The sequence below is a fragment of the Artemia franciscana genome, chromosome 13 (genome assembly GCF_032884065.1).
Source record: "Artemia franciscana chromosome 13, ASM3288406v1, whole genome shotgun sequence".
Classification (NCBI taxonomy): Eukaryota; Metazoa; Arthropoda; class Branchiopoda; order Anostraca; family Artemiidae; genus Artemia; species Artemia franciscana.
Window position 1 is genome coordinate 43,677,543 of NC_088875.1, and position 18,494 is coordinate 43,696,036.

The 18,494-nt window shown below is 35.7% G+C and overlaps 1 protein-coding gene across 3 annotated transcripts in view; it reads right to left on the minus strand.

Annotated features, from left to right (window-relative positions):
- LOC136034970 (vitellogenin-like) overlaps nucleotides 1–4,550 on the minus strand; it is a 72,481-nt gene extending 67,931 nt beyond the window's left edge. For 2 of the 3 annotated variants that reach the window (XM_065716529.1, XM_065716530.1), the window contains exon 1: nucleotides 4,463–4,533. The gene's annotated coding sequence lies outside the window, so the exon portion shown is untranslated. Of the gene's footprint in view, nucleotides 1–4,462 lie in introns of all 3 variants that reach the window. The other variant, XR_010619307.1, reaches the window with a different exon arrangement.
- Nucleotides 4,551–18,494: the final 13,944 nt, after the last annotated feature.

The following is an 18,494-nucleotide window of genomic DNA, read 5'->3' on the forward strand; positions in this document are numbered from 1 at the left end:
TCCCCCTCTTCTCAACAACTCCCCCCCCCCCCAACCAAAAAAATCCCTCTGAAAACGTCTGTACACTTCCCAATAACCATTACTATATGTAAGCACAGGTCAAAGTTTGTAACTTGTAGCCCCTCCCACGGGGACTTTGGGGGACTAAGTCGTCCTCAAATACATAGTTATAAGGCTTTTCAACTATGCTGAATGAAATGGCTATCTCAGAATTTTGATCCGATGACGTTGGGGAAATGATTAGCGTGGGAGGGGGCCTAGGTGCCCTCCCATTTTTTTGTCACTTAAAAAGGGAACTAGAACGTTTTATTTCCATTAGAATGAGCCCTCTTGCAACATTCTAGGACCACTGGGTCGATACGATCACCCCTGGGAAAAAAAATGAAAAAAACAACAAAAAAACAAATAAACACGCAACCGTGCGCGAAGTGCACACAGGGAGAGACACATACGAAACCCAACCTGACGTTTCCCACAACTATCCCCTTTTCAATTCAAAAATTTTTGAATTTTTGTATTTTTGTAATTTTTTTATTTTTTGCCTTCTGGCAAAAAATACAAAATTCCGCATTTTTGTAGATAGGAGCTTGAATCTTCTACAGTATGGTTCTCTGATACGCTGAATCTGATGGTGTGATTTTCGTTAAGATTGTATTACTTTTATCGGGTGTTGCCCCCTATTTTCTAAAATAAGACAAATTTTCTCAGGCTCGTAACTTTTGATGGGTAAGACTAAACTTGATTAAACTTATATACTTAAAATCAACATTAAAATGCAATTCTTTTGATTGCTAACAAAATCCCGTTTTTTAGAGTTTTGGTTACTATTGAGCCGGGTCGCTCCTTACTACATTTCGTTACCACGAACTGTTTGATATGTTATGATTTGTGTGTTGACAAGTTCGAAGTGAAACCATCTTGATTGTATTAAGACTATAGACTAGCTTTAATATTTTTTATCATAACTTGAAATTTTTGTTGTATAGAGAAAAAATACCGGATTTCCTGAGTTCATATTATTGCTTATTTGATCTTCATTGTGAACAATACTAAAGCGTATTTCTTAGAATTTAAGTTTGTTTATTACTCATCATTGGTATTATAGCTGGTGAGACCAATATGTTACCTGATAAATCAATCCAATAAATCTCTTTTCTATTCAATGACTTTGTGGTTATTAAAAAACTATTTATTTTAACGCTCGTGTTTTTATGGCACTTGGTATTAACCAAGTGACATATAGCAATCGCCAATTCTGTCGGTCTGTCTGTCGGTCTGTCTGTCTGTCTGTCGGTCTGTCGGTCCCGGTTTTGCTACTTTAGGCACTTCCAGGTAAGCTAGGACGATGAAATTTGGCAAGCGTATCAGGGACCGGACCAGATTAAATAAGAAATAGTCGTTTTCCCGATTTGACCATCTGAGGGGGGGGACGGTTAATTCGGAAAAAATAGAAAAAAAGAAGTATTTTTAACTTATGAGCAGGTGATTGGATCTTAATGAAATTTGATGTTTGGAATGATATTGTGTCTCAGAGCTCTTGTTTTAAATCCCGAGTTGGGGAGTTGGAGGGGGGAAACCTAAAATCCTGGAAAACACAGAGTGGAGGGATCGGGATGAAACTTGATGGGAAAAATAAGCACAAGTCCCAGATACATGATTGACATAATCGGAACGGATCCGCTCTCTTTGGGGTAGTTGGGGGGGGGGGTAATTCTGAAAAATTAGAAAAAATGAGGTATTTTTAACTTACGAACGGGTGATCGGATCTCAATAAAATTTGATGTTTAGAAGGATACCGTGTCTTAGAGCTCTTATTTTAAATCCCGACCGGATCTGGTGACGGGGGGGGGGGAGTTGGGAGGGGGAAGCCTAAAACTTGGAAAACACTTAGAGTGGAGGGATCGGGATGAAACATGGTGGGAAAAATAAACACAAGGCCTAGATAGATGATTGACATAAACGGAACGGATCCGCTCTCTTTGGGGTAGTTGGGGTGGGGGGGGTATTTCTGAAAAAGTAGAAAAAATGAGGTATTTTTAACTTACGAACGGGTGATCGGATCTCAATGAAATTTGATATTTAGAAGATATCGTGGCTCAGAGCTCTTATTTTAAACCCGACCAAATCTGGTGACATTGGGGGGGGGGAGTTGGGAGGGGGAAACCTAAAACTTGGAAAACACTTAGAGTGGAGGGATCGGGAGGAAACTTGGTGGGAAAAATAATCAATTAATGAATAATTCTGAAAAATTAGAAAAAATGAGGTATTTTTAACTCTCGAACTGGTGATCGGATCTCAATGAAATTTGATATTTAGAAGGATATCGTGTCTCAAAGCTCTTATTTTAAATCCTGACCGGATCTGGTGACATTGGGGGAAGTTTGGGGTGGGGGAACCTAAAATGATGGAAAACGCTTAGATTGGAGGGATCGGAATGAAACTTGGTTGGAAAAATAAGCAGAAATCTTACATACGTGATTTACATGATTGGAACGAATCCGCTCTATTGGGGGGGGGGGGTTGATTCTGAAAAATAAGAAAAAATGACGTATTTTTAACTTACGAAGGAGTGATCGGATCTTCATGAAACTTCATATTTAGAAGGACCTCGTAACTCAGAATTCTTATTCTAAATCTCAACCGGATCAAGCGTAATTGGGGGGGGGCGGTTGGGGGGACCGGAAATCTTAGAAAATACTTAAAGCGGTGAGATCAGGATGAAACTGGATGGGAAGAATAGAAACCTGTCTAAGATACGTGACTGACATAACTGGACCGGATCTGCTCTCTTTGGTGGAATTGGGGGGGGGGGGTAATTTTGAAAATTGAGGTATTTGTAACTTACGAAAGGGTGACCAGATCTTAATGAAATTTGATATTTAGAAGGATCTTCTGCTTTAAAGTTCTAATTTCAAATTCCGACCAGATCCTGTGACATTCGGGGGAGTTGGAGGGGGAAACCGGAATTCTTGGAAAACGTGAAAATTGGGGTATTTTTATCTTACGAATAGATGATCGGATCGTAATGAAATTTGATTTTTAGAAGGAATTCATGTCTCAGAGCTCTTATTTCAAATCCCGACCAGATCTTTTGACATTGGGGGGAGTTGGAGGGGGAAATCTTGGAAAAACACTTGGAGTGGAGGAATCGGGATGAAGCTTGGTGGATAGAATAAACAAATGTCCTTGATACGTGATTGACAGAATCGTACTGGATTCGCTCTCTTTGGAGGAGTTGGGGGGAGGGGTTCAGTGATTTGGCGAGTTTGGTGCTTCTGGACGTGCTAGGACGATGAAAATTGGTAGGCATGTCAGGGAGCTGCACAATTTGACTTGATAAAGTCGTTTTCCCAGATTTGACCATCTGGGGGGCTAAAGGGAGAGGAAAAATTAGAAAAAATTAGGTATTTATAACTTACGAGTGGGTGATCGGATCTTAATGAATTTTGATATTTAGAAGGACATCGTGACTCAGAGCTCTTATTTTAAATCCTGACCGGCATTAAGCCTCTTATTTTCCTTTTTAAATCAATCTATTGATTCATAGAATTTTGTTAGAGCTCATACCATATGATCTCTTGGCTTTTATCTCTTCTCGCCTCGTCACAAGTGCTATATGAGCTCTTAGCTCTTGTTTTAAGATGATTTCAATTGTGTACTGAAAGTTACCGATATCACGGCTGGTGTAAGACTATGCAAACCTTTATAGATTAGTTTGTTGTTTCCAGGCTAAGTACTCACTTTTAACTAATAAATCAACATTCTTGTTTTTTATGCTTGGTTTTTGTGTTTTCAGTAAAGTACCAGTTATCTATAATCGTGAAAACATAGGGAAATAGGATTAATTTTTTTTTGTACTTGTTTATTGTTCTATATTAGATAGACTGTAAAGCAACACTTTTTTTGCGTTTTAAGTTTCAACTTCGCTCTTTACTTCCGTCAAAAACTTTGTTTTTTCAAATTAATTATATTTAGGAAGTGTAGAGTGAGAAATTTAATTGTATTACTCTTTTTTTATCATTCAAACAAGGTTTACTTATTGTTGTATTTATTTGTTAATATTAATTCCTTTTTTTACTATTTAATAGACAAAATAAAACTATTATAATGTATATGGGGAAATCCTAGCACATAGTAAAACTATTTGTAATATCCTAGACATAGCACTAAAAATATACATTCATTTTTTTTTAATACCTTTACATCTTCCACTTTTTGAATGCCTTTACATCTTCTATTTGGCAATCTAAAATGATTGAGTTAGAATGACTATCAAGTGAGGCCTAGAAAGTAAAAGTTCCACGAGCCTATTTTAGGAAGTGTTTCTTTAAAAAAAGAAAATTTAATATAATCTGAAAAACTGTACTACACTGGAAGCGTAGTTTTCATAATGCTATCTATAGAGTTTTTACATGCATAATGTGTCTATATGAGAAGATAAAGGATATTTATTGCCAAATACCTGCAAGTATTCCTGGCAGAAGAAAAAGGAGACACGGGGCATGTCTCTCCATTTTCTAAGCTATCCTGACACTGGCCAAATTTCAACTAACTTAGAACTTGCTAGAAACCAAAGCTTGACAATCAATTTAAAAAACAGAAGATCTTAAGAAATGACGGTATCTGTAACTCTTGCGTAATGAATTCAGAAATATTATCAACATAGATGTCGAAAATTTTAAGATAGAAAGATTGCTGTACTTACCAAAAAATCTGTAGATCAAAAAGTACTTACGTACTTACTTTTGACGATCCTGCCTAGAATAGGCAGTAAAATGTAACTATATTTCTTAGAGTTTACATATTTAATCCCCATGACAACAATTTTTAATACCAATAATTGTCAGGTCACCCCAAAGATATCAAGATATCTTTGGGGTGAATTTACCAGGGAAAATTTTAAACTACGCAGATTCTATAGAATTCCTATATGAAATTTATTTTAGTTGTCTTACATTCTCTTTGCCACCTCGGTGGAGATGTTCCAGGAGAATTACCCGATGGCTATTTTTCTCGTGTTTGGGAAAAAACTCGATTTTTGGGAAAAAATTTCCACGGAAAGGGGTATTTTTAGACTGAAATGAGAAACAAATAAGAAATTAGTATTTTTCAAAATCTAAATATACTAAGAATTTTTCAGGCAGAATTGTTGGTACAAAATTTCACGATGCAGAGATTTTCAACCAGGTTAAACTGTCTGGAGGAAACTTCACGGGGGAAGGGGAGGTTTGTAATTTACTTCGAATGAAATTTTCACGGAGGATTTTTCCTCGGGGGGGGGGTATATTTCGCGGAGGGTGAGCCAGAATTACTCGCTTGAAGAACAATCAGAAATTAAATAAAAAAACAGGTTTTTATTTAACTAAAACTGAGAAGCAACATTAATTAAGAAGTAACATAAACAACAGAAATTATTCCATATATGAAGGATTTTCAATCCACTAAAGTTTGACTGCTTTATGAACAGCTAGAGAAAAACTTGGGCCGTTTAATTAGAATAGAAGTATTTTCAGAAAGCATTAAGAGCCTTATCATAAAGAGCAACGTATTAAATAGGGGCCAATCCTTCATATACGGAATAATTTCTGTTCGCTTTGGGCTTTAATGCTACTCCTTAATTTCATTTACAAAAACTTGCTTTTTAATTTAATCAAAGTGTAAAAATTTAACAAAGTAACAAGGTAAAGAAAGTATCAAAGTAACAAAAAAGCGACTTTCATAACTTACAACCCCTGTCCTATAAATCAAAGCTATCCCATAAATAAGCCGTTGTCCCAGGGATAGGGGAAATTTTTTGACCCCTTAAGTTAGTTATTTGATTTTTAGACTTTTCTGAACAAAATGGCTATTTCATAATTTTAATCTAATAAATTTGGGATTAATAGGTGCGAAGATAGGGATGGTTACCCTCCAATCACTTTTGACTCTTGGGAATGGTACAAGAACTTTTGATTTCCAATTGAATAAGCCTTCTCCACAGTTTCTATACTTCCCGTTTTTTAATCATAAAATAATTGATAAGATTCTCTTTTGACGAAAATTTTTTTGAACCTGTTCATTTCATTTAGTTGAATAAGACAATAAAAAGAAAGAAGACTAATTTGACAGCTGGATAGTAAGTTTAAAATTTGTTTTTCTTTTACAATTCTATTTTTTTTTAGTGTCTGAATACATAAGAGATTTCAGTTCGAGGATGAGAATTGTCTTGTTATGAAATAAGTACATTTTACATGGCCATTGTAAAACCAAAACATGGTATCAATGCAGGCAGGATGATTTTTGAGTATTTCCACTTCTTCTGTAAACTATTCTATGGCGTAGAAAATTGCCTAAAGACAAGTCTACATGTGTTATAATCTACTGAAGCAATAAATCTTTCTCTAACTTTTTTTTAATTTGATTTTCTTTTAAAATTAAATACATAATAATTAAATACATTTTGATTAAATAAATTGATCCCTTTACCAGCAAACCTAGTCGTTTAAAATTTACTGTATTTGGTTTCATTTTGCTTACAATTTAATTGCTCTTTTTATTTGAGAGTCTTTCCTAAAGTTATTTAAAATAAACTTATTCCAACGATACGAATTTCCTGAAATATATGTTCGGTCACCCAACCACTACTTATATTATGGTGTTTGGCCACCCTGGAAAAATTTTTGCTGGGTCTCTTGCATAGCTGGGGCCTTTAAAGTTCTTGTAAAGGGACTGGCCATATAAATTTCTGATGGGGCTTATTTGATTAAATATTGAAAGTTCTAGTTTCATTTTAAAAGTCAAAAGTGATCGGAAGGAAACTAGCCCCCCCCCTATTTATCCCTAAGCGGATCCAATTAAAATTTTCAGCCTGCTATTTTGTTCAAAATAGTCAATGTATCTTATAACAACACCTCTGGGATGACAAAGCCCCTAGAGCTTGCGGTCCAAGGTTGTAAGTTGTTCACCAGGGGCATACAAGTTTTAAGGGAATGGAAAGCTCATTTGATTGTAAATTTAAATTTATATTTCCTCACCTTAAGAGTAAAAAGTAATATGAGGGCAACAGCCCCCCCCCCCTACATTTCTCTAAGTGCTCTGATCAAAAATTTGAGATAGTTATTTTGTTTAAAATAGTCGAAAGATTATACGACAATGCTTTTGGGGTCGATATTAACCCCGCTAGCCCAAGGACAAGGTTTTTAATTTATTCCCGGGGGTATACAATTTTTATAGAAAAGGTAATTAAAAGTTCAATTTACCTTTTAGTAATTAAAAGGGAAATTAAAAGTTCTATATCTCTTTTAAAGAGTCAAAAGTGATCGTAGGGCAAATAATTCCCATTCCCCCCTGAGCCCTCTTTTCTCCAATTGCATCTAATCTAACTTTTGAGACAGTCATTTTGTTCAAAATAGTCCAAAGATCATATAATTATACCGTCGAGGGTGACACAGTCCCTAGAACCAGGGGGCAAGGGCTATAAGCTTTAAGTCAGGGGCATAATAGGTTACTGTGCAAGTATCAGTCGTACACACTTTGAAGGAAGCTTCTTATTTTATTCAAAATTGAAAGTTATAGTGCCGTTCCAAGCGTTAAAAGTGATCGAAATATTGTCACTGAAGTATTGACCATTGTATTGACAAACAGTTCGTGGTAATGAACTGTAGTAAGGAGCGATTCGGCTCAATAGTAACCGAAACTCAAAATAACTAAATTTTTATACCAATAGTTACATGAAAAGAATCGAATTTTAATGCTGATTTTAAATATATAAGTTTCATTAAGTTTAGTCGTACCCATTAAAAGCTACAAGCCTGAGAAAATTCACCTTATTTTAGAAAACAGGGGAAAACACCCCCTAAAAGTCATAGAACGTTAACGAAAATCACAACATCATATTCAGCCTATTCGACAACCCTAATGTAGAAGTTTCAAGCTCTTATTTACAAAAATGTGGCATTTCGTATTTTTGGCCATTTGTTTGTTTATTTGTTTTGTTGGGTTTTTTTTCCCAGGGGTGATCGTATCGACCCAGTGGTCCTAGAATGTCGTGAGACGGCTCATTATAATGAAAATTACAAGTTCTAGTGCCTTTTTTAAGCGACCGAAAAATTGGAGGGCACCTAGGCTCCCTCCCACGCTCAATGATTTCCCAAATTCACCGGATCAAAATTTTGAAATAGCCAATCTGTTCAACATAGTCGAAAAACCTAATAACTTTGTCTTTGGGGACGACTTAATCCCCCACAGTTCCTAGAGGAGGGGATGCAAGTTACAAACTTTGACCATTGCTTACATATAGTAATGGTTATTACGAACTGTAATTTTAAGTTAGAAATACTGCTGTACTTACCAAAAAATCTGTAGATGAAAAGGTACTTACGTACTTATTTTAGACGATCCTGCCTAAAATAGGCAGTATAATGTAACTATATTTCTTAGAGCTTACAAATTTAATACCCATGACAATTATTTTTATGTTTGAAACACTTGGCATCTAATGGCTCCCCTACATCAGTCAGACATTTTGTGGTAACAAACTGTAAGCAAGGAGCGACCAAGCTCAATAATAACCGAAACTCTAAAAGACGGATTTTTGATAAAAATAGAACTGGATTATTGTGTTAATTTTAAATAGATAAGTTTCGACAAATTTAGTTTTTCCCATCATAAGTTACGATCCTAAGAATATTTGCCTTATTTTTAAAATAACAAGGAAACACCCCCTAAAAGTCACTGAATCTTAATGAAAATCACACAATCAGGTTCAGCAAATCAGGAAATCCTACTTTAGCTCTTAGGTTTCAAGCTCTTATTTGATTGAATAATTGAGAATTATGGAATTTGTATTTTTGTTTGAAGAAAGATCACGGATGCCTGGGGTTTTTTCCCAGGTGTGATAGCATTTACCCAATGGTCATAAACTGTCACAAAAGGCCCCATTGAAATGAAAATTAAAAGTTTTAATGCCCTTTTAAGTGACACAAATATTGGAATACAGCTAGGCTCCTCCCACGCTCATTTTTTCCCAAAGTCATTTCATCAAAATTTTGAGATAGCAATTTTGTTCACCATAGTCGAAAACCTAATAAACATGTTTTTGAGGATGACTTAGTCCCCCACAACCCCGTGGGAAGGGCTGTAATTTGTTGGCTTTGTCCATTGTTTACATATAGTAATGGTTATTTGGAAGTATACATACGTTTTCAGGAGGGATTTCTTCTGGCAGGAAAAGGGGTCAAGGGGAGAAGGTTACATTGGAGGACCTTTGCAAGGGGAAATTTTTCATGGGGGGACGGAGTTTTCCATAAAGAGGGCACTGGATTTTCCAGCATTGTTTAAAGAACGATCAGAAATTAAATAGAAAAACAATTTTTTTCAACTAAAAGTAAGGAGCAACATTAAAACTTAAGACGAACAAAAATTATTATGTATATGAGGGGGATTGCCCACTTGTCTATGGCTCATTCTTTATACTAAAGTTTTTCTTAGTAATTTCATAAGAGCTATTTATTCTAATTAAAACTTTGTGATTCAGAGGTCATTCTTAGAGAATTGGGACAAAGTTTGAACTTTAGCATAAAGAGCGAGGTATTAACGAGGGGTTAAACCCCCTCATATACGTAATAATTTCTGTTCGTTTTAAGTTTTAACGTTTCTCCTTACTTTCAGTTAAAGAAAAGTGTTTTTTTATTATTTATAACACATAACCGCTTGAAGTCATACAATGAAACTTTTTGTGGATATATTTGTTCCTTGCCCAATCTGGCTTAGGGTCTCCATACTCATTACCTCAAAACCCAAAACCATCGCTTCGTGCAAAAGTTTCAATCCCTCCCCAATTCTAAAGCTATTATTGTTCCCTTTTTGGTGTGAGACCCAATTTGTTTGGATCTATTTCCTTGGATCAAGTCGGGGTAATAGATCTAAACAAATTGGGTTATAAGACCCAGTGTTTTCTTAGAGATTAATTAATGAATTAAAAAACGATATTTTTTGTCGTTTTTAAGAAAAAAGCTAATACCAAGGTTCCAACCTAACAGAAACATAAATCTCCTTACACATAGGGGACAGATATAACTTACTTTTAAATCCACATTTATTAAAATATGTATTGAAAATGACTTTACCAAAATTAATATAAATATTCAAGGGCAGGTATCTTTTAAATTTCACTGTTACTTTGAACAGCCTCTTTAAATTACCATGTACAGTGAGAATAAAATTTCATTGTTTGAATTGGTTTGAAAATTGCACAACTTAATAGATGTTAAAAATTACAAAAATTTGATTATTCAATTTTTAATGAGAAGAACCTCCGCAAGCAGTTTCCGAGGTTTTTGCAGTTGCTGGAACCAAATTAAGTAAAACAGAGTTATTGTTCAACCTCCACCTTCTTGCACTTGATAGTTTTTGGGGCAACAGCTAATGTCAGTACCCAAGAACTTTGCAGCCACCTAAAATTGGGCATACCCATTGCTCACGGAAATCAGTACATTAATGTGGATAACACGATAGTGCATAGGATGGGTGCTGATAAGATTTTTACTTGTAAAAAAAACAACAAAAAACAATTCACTAGAAACATTTAGTGAAAAACGATGGAATAAAACAAAGAACTTATATTCTTTGACGTATTAACTCCACCCCCTAGGAGCATAAAACCTAATCTAATAAAAACTAAAAATTTATCGATGGTTGTTCCATTCAAAAAAAGACAAATTTATCAGAAACATCACCTCCCTCGCCCATTGGGAGGACAATTCGAAATTGCTACATCCTAGATTAAAAAAAAATTGGAGCGACATTAAAACTTAAAACGAACAGAAATTACTCCGTATATGAAAGGGGCTTTTCCTCCTCGACACCCCGCTTCTTGCGCTAAAGTTTGATTGTTTCTCGCAACTCTACTTTTTAAAACAATAAAAAACTTTAGCGTAAAGAGCCGGGTGTCGAGGAGGAAAAACCCCTTTCATATACGGAGTAATTTCTGTTCGTTTTAAGTTTTAATGTCGCTCCTTACTTTCATTTCAAAAAACTTGTTTTTTTTATTTAATTCCTTTTAAAAGGCAGACACATGCACATAGTGAAAATATTAAATAGATAATCAAATGTGCGCATTATGTACCCCATCCCTATGCAAGCGTCATCGTTGGACCTATGCAGACGTATTCCTTAGAAAAAAAAAAGAGAATTTGAGCCTAAAAATACAATCTTCAAAAATGTTCATTCAAAACTGAATTATTATAGACTGTTTATCCTGTCATGCTAAGAGTTGTGCACCACACACTAAATATAAAATAATGCTTATTTTCATTTACTCGGGCTCGACTGAGCTTCTCCCGCCTTTTCCACACATCGTGCCATTTTGTATATGGTTCCAGGCTTTGAAGACCTCGGGGTATCAGAAAGTAGCACCAACCGATGGTCCCCCCAAATTTCATCCCTAAGACTTACAAGCTCCTGGCACTCCATGAGGAAATGGGCTAATTTATTATCCTCAATTCCACAATACTCACACTTACCATTTGTACCCTTATTTTTTAAATCTCTGTTCCCTGTGTACTGGAAGGCAATTTCCCCTCAACTGGATCCATGATTTTAAATATATAAAAGGTAAATTTAGCCTAAAGTAATATTCTTCCCCAAAAATGTCTTTTACTTTACTATATTCTTTCAGTGTTTCCGACGAACGTACTAAACAACCCCACTCTCGTATTTCTTGGTCTTTCAATCTCTGCATAATTACTGGTCAAAATTCCTATTAATTTGAAGTAAATCATTATAAGCTTGTTTAGCCAATCAGTCCTAATGAAGTTGGGTTAATATCAGCCAAAACTTAAATACTTGATAAGGCCGGTGCAGTTTCAGTGAGGAGATGCCAAAGTCTCCTTTGATTAGCTGGTTATGTGTTGTCTAGTGCAGCCCGACAAGTCTTTTGTAGTATCTAAACTGGACTGATTCTAGCTTATCCACGGCCTCCAGGCCCCATAGCTCAGCTCTGTAATGGATTTCCGGTTTAATTTTCAAATCAAATATTTCCTTGAACATTTTTAATGATTTCGACTTTTTCACCAGGTCATTACGTAATAGTGCACCCACTGCTGCTTTACCTCGCTTTGACATTTCGTTCAAAAGTTCTTTCCAACTGCAGTTAGGTGTCATGGTAAAACCCAGATTTTTCGCCTTTTCCACTACCTTAATCTCTTGTCCTTTGAACCAAGATTTCTCATTCTCAACTAAATTCCTTCTTCCTCCTTTATCGAAGATCATTATCTCCGTCTTCCCGTGGTTTAGAAGTAATTTCATCGATTCAAGGTATTCTGCCATCAGGTCGATTAAAATTTGTAGTTCACGGGCTGTTTTCGCTACTAATGCGAACAGAACTATTGTCGGCCAACAGCAGAGCTGAAATCGTTTTGTTGCCGAGTTTAACGGCAACAAACGAGTTAAACGAGGTGACAGGGTGCTCCTTTGTTTAATACCTCTTGTCTGTACACATATCCTTGAAACTCCTTTTCCAGACACTCTAATGACTGCTTTTGTACTTCCATAAATATTAGCTACCAGCTGTGCAAATTGACCTGGTAGTCCAATTTTAATTAATTCCATTGTCACTAATTCCCTATCCACGCTATCAAAAGCTTTTTGGAGGTCTACAAAAGTCACGTAAAATTTATTTTTTTCTATTCCATATTTTCCAGAAAGGGCATGCAGTAAAAACGTTCTGTCCGCTGTATTGTATCCGGCCCGGAAGCATCCTTGCTCTTCTTTCAAACAGTTTGTGGTAACGAACTGTAGTAAGGAGCGACCCCGCTCAATAGTAACCGAAACTCTAAAAAATGGATTTTTGATACCAATAGTTACATCAAAAGAATCGCATTTTAATGCTGATTTTAAATATATGATTAGTCTTAACGTTTAGTCTTGATTCAACAAGATTAGTCTTACCCATCAAAAGTTACGAGACTGAGAAAATTTGCCTCATTTTAGTAAATAGGGGAAAACACCTCCTAAAAGTCATACAATCTTAACGAAAATCACACCATCAGATTCAGCGTATCGGAGAACCTTATTGTAGATGTTTCAAGCTCCTATCTAAAAATTCTGGAATTTTGGATTTTTTGCCAGAAGACCAATCACGGATGTATGTTTATTAGTTTTTTCGCTTTTTTGTTGTTTTTTTTCCCAGGGGTGATCGTATCGACCCAGTGGTCCTAGAATGTTGCAAGAGGGCTCAATTTCACGGAAATTAAAGTTTTAGTGCCCTTTTTACGTGACCAAAAAAATTGAAGGGCACCTAGGCCCCCTCACACGCTCAGTTTTTCCCTAAAGTCACCGGATCAAAATTCTGAGATAGCCATGTTATTCACCATAGTCGAAAAACTTAATAACTATGTCATTGGGGACAACATACTCCCCCGCAGTCCCTGTGAGGGGGGGGGGGCTGCAAGTTACAAACTTTGACCTGTGTTTACATATAGCAATGGTTACTGGGAAGTGTACAGACGTTTTCAGGGGGATATTTTTGGTTTGGGAGGGAGAGTTGAGGGGGGGGGTACGTGGGAGGATCTCTCCATGGAGGAACTTCTCATGGGGGAAGAGACTCGTAATACCTCGCTCTTTACGCTAAAGTATTTTTAGTATTTTCAACTATTTATTCTACGGCCTCTGTGATCCAGGGGTCATTCTTAAGGAATTGGGACAAAATTTAAGCTTTAGTGTAAAGAGCGAGGAATCGAAGAGGGGTGAAACCCCTCAAATACGCAATAAAAACATACGAATATAGAAGTTCGTTACGTAAGTTAATTCGTAAGTTACGTATATTTTTTACTAATAAAAACATTCGTAAAAAATTAAAAGTTCTAGTTTTCTTTTTAAGTAATCAAAAAATTGGAGGGCAACTAGGCTTCCTCCCTTGCTCCTATTTTTCTAAATCTTCCGATTAAAACTATGAGAAAGCATTTAGCCAAGAAAAAATTAATATACAAATTTAGTTTTAATTATTTATGTGCGGAGAGCCAAGATCAAAACATGTATTAATTCAAAAACGTCCTATAATTAAATAAAAAAAACAAGTTTTTTTAAATGAAAGTAAGGAGCGACATTAAAACTTAAAACGAACAGATATCACTACGTATATGAAAGCGGCTTTTCATCCTCAACGGCCCACTCTTTACACTAAAGTTTTTACTGTTTTAAAAAGTAGAGTTAAGAGAAAGAGTCAGACTTTAGCGTAAAGAGCGAGGCGTTGAGGAGGAAAATCCCCTTTCATATACGGAGTAATTTCTGTTCGTTTTAAGTTTTAATGTCGCTCCTTACTTTCATTTAAAAAAACTTGTTTTTTTATTTAATCTTATAAGAGGCAAAGGTTTTTAACATCGAAACATTGCGATACAAACCCAAGCTAAATTGCCAATAGCAAGTTTTTAGTAAGATGCATTCTTTCATCACATTTAGGAAAAATCCTATTTTATTGCGTAAATGACGATTATCCAAATGAGCTCTTATTCTTGAAGGATGACCAAACAAAAGCTACACTTTAGCGTTAAGAGCTAGATGAGGGGCAGCAGTTTCAGTTGCCCATTTATGACAGTCTCCTACAATAAAAGAGTGACTGTAGTGACTCCTCAGCCCCTGAATTGCATGCTTAACCCAAATATATTCCTCCAAACAATGGCTAAATCCCTTTCCATATTAGTCTGAAGAATCTCTCAAGTTTAGAAACTTAAAAGCTTTTTGCAACTTAAAAACTTAAGGACATTTGGAGATGAACTTTTTTTGTTTAAGAAGTTCGTTTTTTATATTTCATTTTTAGAAACTGGTCATACAATCATGTAAAATCATGTCCTCACTCATTGGGAAGTTTTTATGCAAGGTTTCTGTATATTGTTTAAATCATTGTATATTTCATAAATTGCTACCAAGTTGTGATTTTGTTATAGTAGGACCATTTTAATTAAGTGGTCCTACTATAACCAAATCATCAAAAAAGTTTCATCTCCAAATGCATTTAAAGTTTTTTTTTGCTGCTACAAAAAAAAAAAAATTCTAATTTCCCAATACTAAAATGAAAGCATTTGAAGATCAAGACATGTTTTATAATTATTCAAAGATGAATTTTAATGCCGTGACCACTCCTCGCTTTCATTCTTAGTAAAAAAAAATTTACTATAATTTAGAGATAGACCACTGTGTGTTAGAGTTATTTTAGTTGTTATAAAAAAATTAAAAAATTTTTTGAAAAAACTTAAAACAAATATTACTTTTCAGCACATTTCTCTTGGGCTGAAGCTTTAATTCTTGACATAGTGAAAGAAAGATCAAGTATAAAGTGGTGAATTGATGCATTCGCATCGCTCTTGTGCATAAGATCGTTTCTATTCATTTTAAGTTTTAATTTTAATTATATGATTATTGATATTTCACTTATAATATTCTCTGTTCCTTCTTAATTCTATACTCAGGATAAAATCTAGAGTTGCTTCTATAGACATCAAACTCAAAACATAACATACAACTGTTCAACTTAAGTCTGATCAAATATGTTACTCCATAGCTATGGTCTAATGGTTACATATTCCTGCATTTTAAGGAAGTATTGACATAGGAGAGCCAGTTTTAGCTGTTGTTCCTTTTAAAAGGCAGACACATGCACATAGTGAAAATATTAAATAGATAATCAAATATCCGCATTATGTACCCCATCCCTATGCAAGCGTCATCGTTGGACCTATGCAGACGTATTCCCATGAAAAAAAAAAGAGAATTTGAGCCTAAAAATACAATCTTCAAAAATGTTCATTCAAAACTGAATTATTATAGACTGTTTATCCTGTCATGCTAAGAGTTGTGCACCACACACTAAATATAAAACAATACTTATTTTCATTTAGTCGGGCTCGACTGAGCTTCTCCCGCCTTTTCCACATATCGTGCCATTTTGCATATGGTTCCAGGCCTCGAAGACCTCGGGATATCAGAATGTAGCACCAACCGATGGTCCCCCCAAATTTCATCCCTAAGATTTTCAAGCTCCTGGCACTCCATGAGGAAATGGGCTAATTTATTATCCTCAATTCCACAATACTCACACTTACCATTTGTAACCTTATTTTTTAAATCTCTGTTCCCTGTGTACTGGAAGGCAATTTCCCCTCAACTGGATCCATGATTTTAAATATATAAAAGGTAGATTTAGCCTAAAGCAATATTCTTCCCCAAAAATGTCTTTTACTTTACTATATTCTTTCAGTGTTTCCGACGAACGTACTAAACAACCCCACTCTCGTATTTCTTGGTCTTTCAATCTCTGCATAATTTCTGGAAGGCATTGTGTGTTGTCCGTTTCCTTCTATCCACAAATAAGAGAGGCCTAATTTGTCAAGATATTTCTTGATTTGTTGAGTCCAAGTAGTTTTCCTATTAATTCAAAGTAAATCATTATAAGCTTGTTTAGCCAATCAGTCCTCAGGAAGTTGGGTTAATATCAGCCAAAACTTAAATACTTGATAAGGCCGGTGCAATTTCACTGAGGAGATACCAAAGTCTCCTAGGATTAGCTGATTATGTGTTGTCTGGTGCAGCCCGACAAGTCTTTTGTAGTATCTAAACTGGACTGATTCTAGCTTATCCCTGGCCTCCAGGCCCCATAGCTCAGCTCTGCAATGGATTTCCGGTTTAATTTTTGAATCAAACATTTGCTTAAACATTTTTAATGATTTCAACTTTTTCACTAAGTCATTACGTAATATTGCACCCATGCACCCACTGCTGCTTTACCTCGCTTTGACATTTCGTTCAAAAGTTCCCTCCAACTGCAGTTAGGTGTCATGGTAAAACCCAGATATTTCGCCTTTTCCACTACCTTAATCTCTTGTCCTTTGAACCAAGATTTCTCATTCTCAACTAAATTTCTTCTTCCTCCTTTATCGAAGATCATTATCTCCGTCTTCCCAAGGTTTAGAAGTAGTTTCATTGATTCAAGGTATTCTGCCATCAGGTCAATTAAAATTTGTAGTTCACGGGCTGTTTTCGCTACTAATGCGAACAGAACTATTGTCGGCGAACAGCAGAGCTGAAATCGTTTTGTTGCCGAGTTTAACGGCAACAAACGAGTTAAACGAGGTGACAGGGTGCTCCTTTGTTTCACACCTCTTGTCTGTTCAAATATCCTTGAAACTCCTTTTTCAAACACTCTAATGACTGCTTTTGTACTTCCATAAATATTAACTACCAGCTGTACAAATTGACCTGGTAGTCCGATTCTAATTAATTCCATTGTTACTAATTCCCTATCCACGCTATCAAAAGCATTTTGGAGGTCTACAAAAGTCACGTAAAATTTATTTTTTTCTATTCTATATTTTTCAGAAAGGGCATGCAGTAAAAACGTTCTGTCCGCTGTATTGTATCCGGCCTGGAAGCCTCCTTGCTCTTCTTTCAAACAGTATGTGGTAACGAACTGTAGTAAGGAGCAACCCCGCTCAATAGCAACCGAAACTCTAAAAAATGAAATTTTGATACCAATAGTTACATCTAAAAATTGCATTTTAATGCTGATTTTAAATAAATAAGTTTCAACAAGATTAGTCTTACCCATCAAAAGTTACGAACCTGAGAAAATTTGCCTCATTTTAGAAAATAGGGAGAAACACCCCTTAAAAGTCATACAATCTTAACAAAAATCACACCATCAGATTCAGCGTATTGGAGAACCTTGTTGTAGAAGTTTCAAGCTCCTATATAAAAAATCTGGAGTTTTGGAGTTTCGTGTGAAAAAAAAACACACGGATGCGTGTTTATTAGTTTTTTTGTTGTTTTTTTCCCAGGGGTGATCGTATCGACCCAGTGGTCCTAGAATGTCGCAAGAGGGCTCATTTTAATGGAAATTAAAATTTCTAGTGCTCTTTTTATGTGACTGAAAAAATTGAAGGGCACCTAGGCCTCCTCCCACGCTCACTTTTTCCCCAAAGTCACCAGATAAAAATTCTGAGATGGCCATTTTATTCACCATAGTCGAAAAACTTAATAACTATGTCTTTGAGGACGACATACTCCCCTGCAGTCCCCGTGGGATGGGTTGTAAGTTACAAACTTTGACCTGTGTTTACATATAGCAATGGTTACTGGGAAGTGTACAGACGTTTTCAGGGGGATATTTTTGGTTTGGGAGGGAGAGTTGAGAGAGAGGGGGGGGTTACGTGGGAGGATCTCTCCATGGAGTAACTTCTCATGGGGGAAGAGACTCGTAATACCTCGCTCTTTACGCTAAAGTATTTTTAGTAATTTCAACTATTTATTCTACGGCCTTTGTGATGCAGAGGTCATTCTTAAGGAATTGGGACAAAATTTAAGCCTTAGTGTAAAGAGCGAGGAATCGAAGAGGGGTGAAACCCCTCAAATACGCAATAAAAACATACGAATATAGAAGTTCGTTACGTAAGTTAACTCGTAAGTTACGTATATGTTTTAGTAATGAAAACATTCGTAAAAAATTAAAAGTTCTAGTTTTCTTT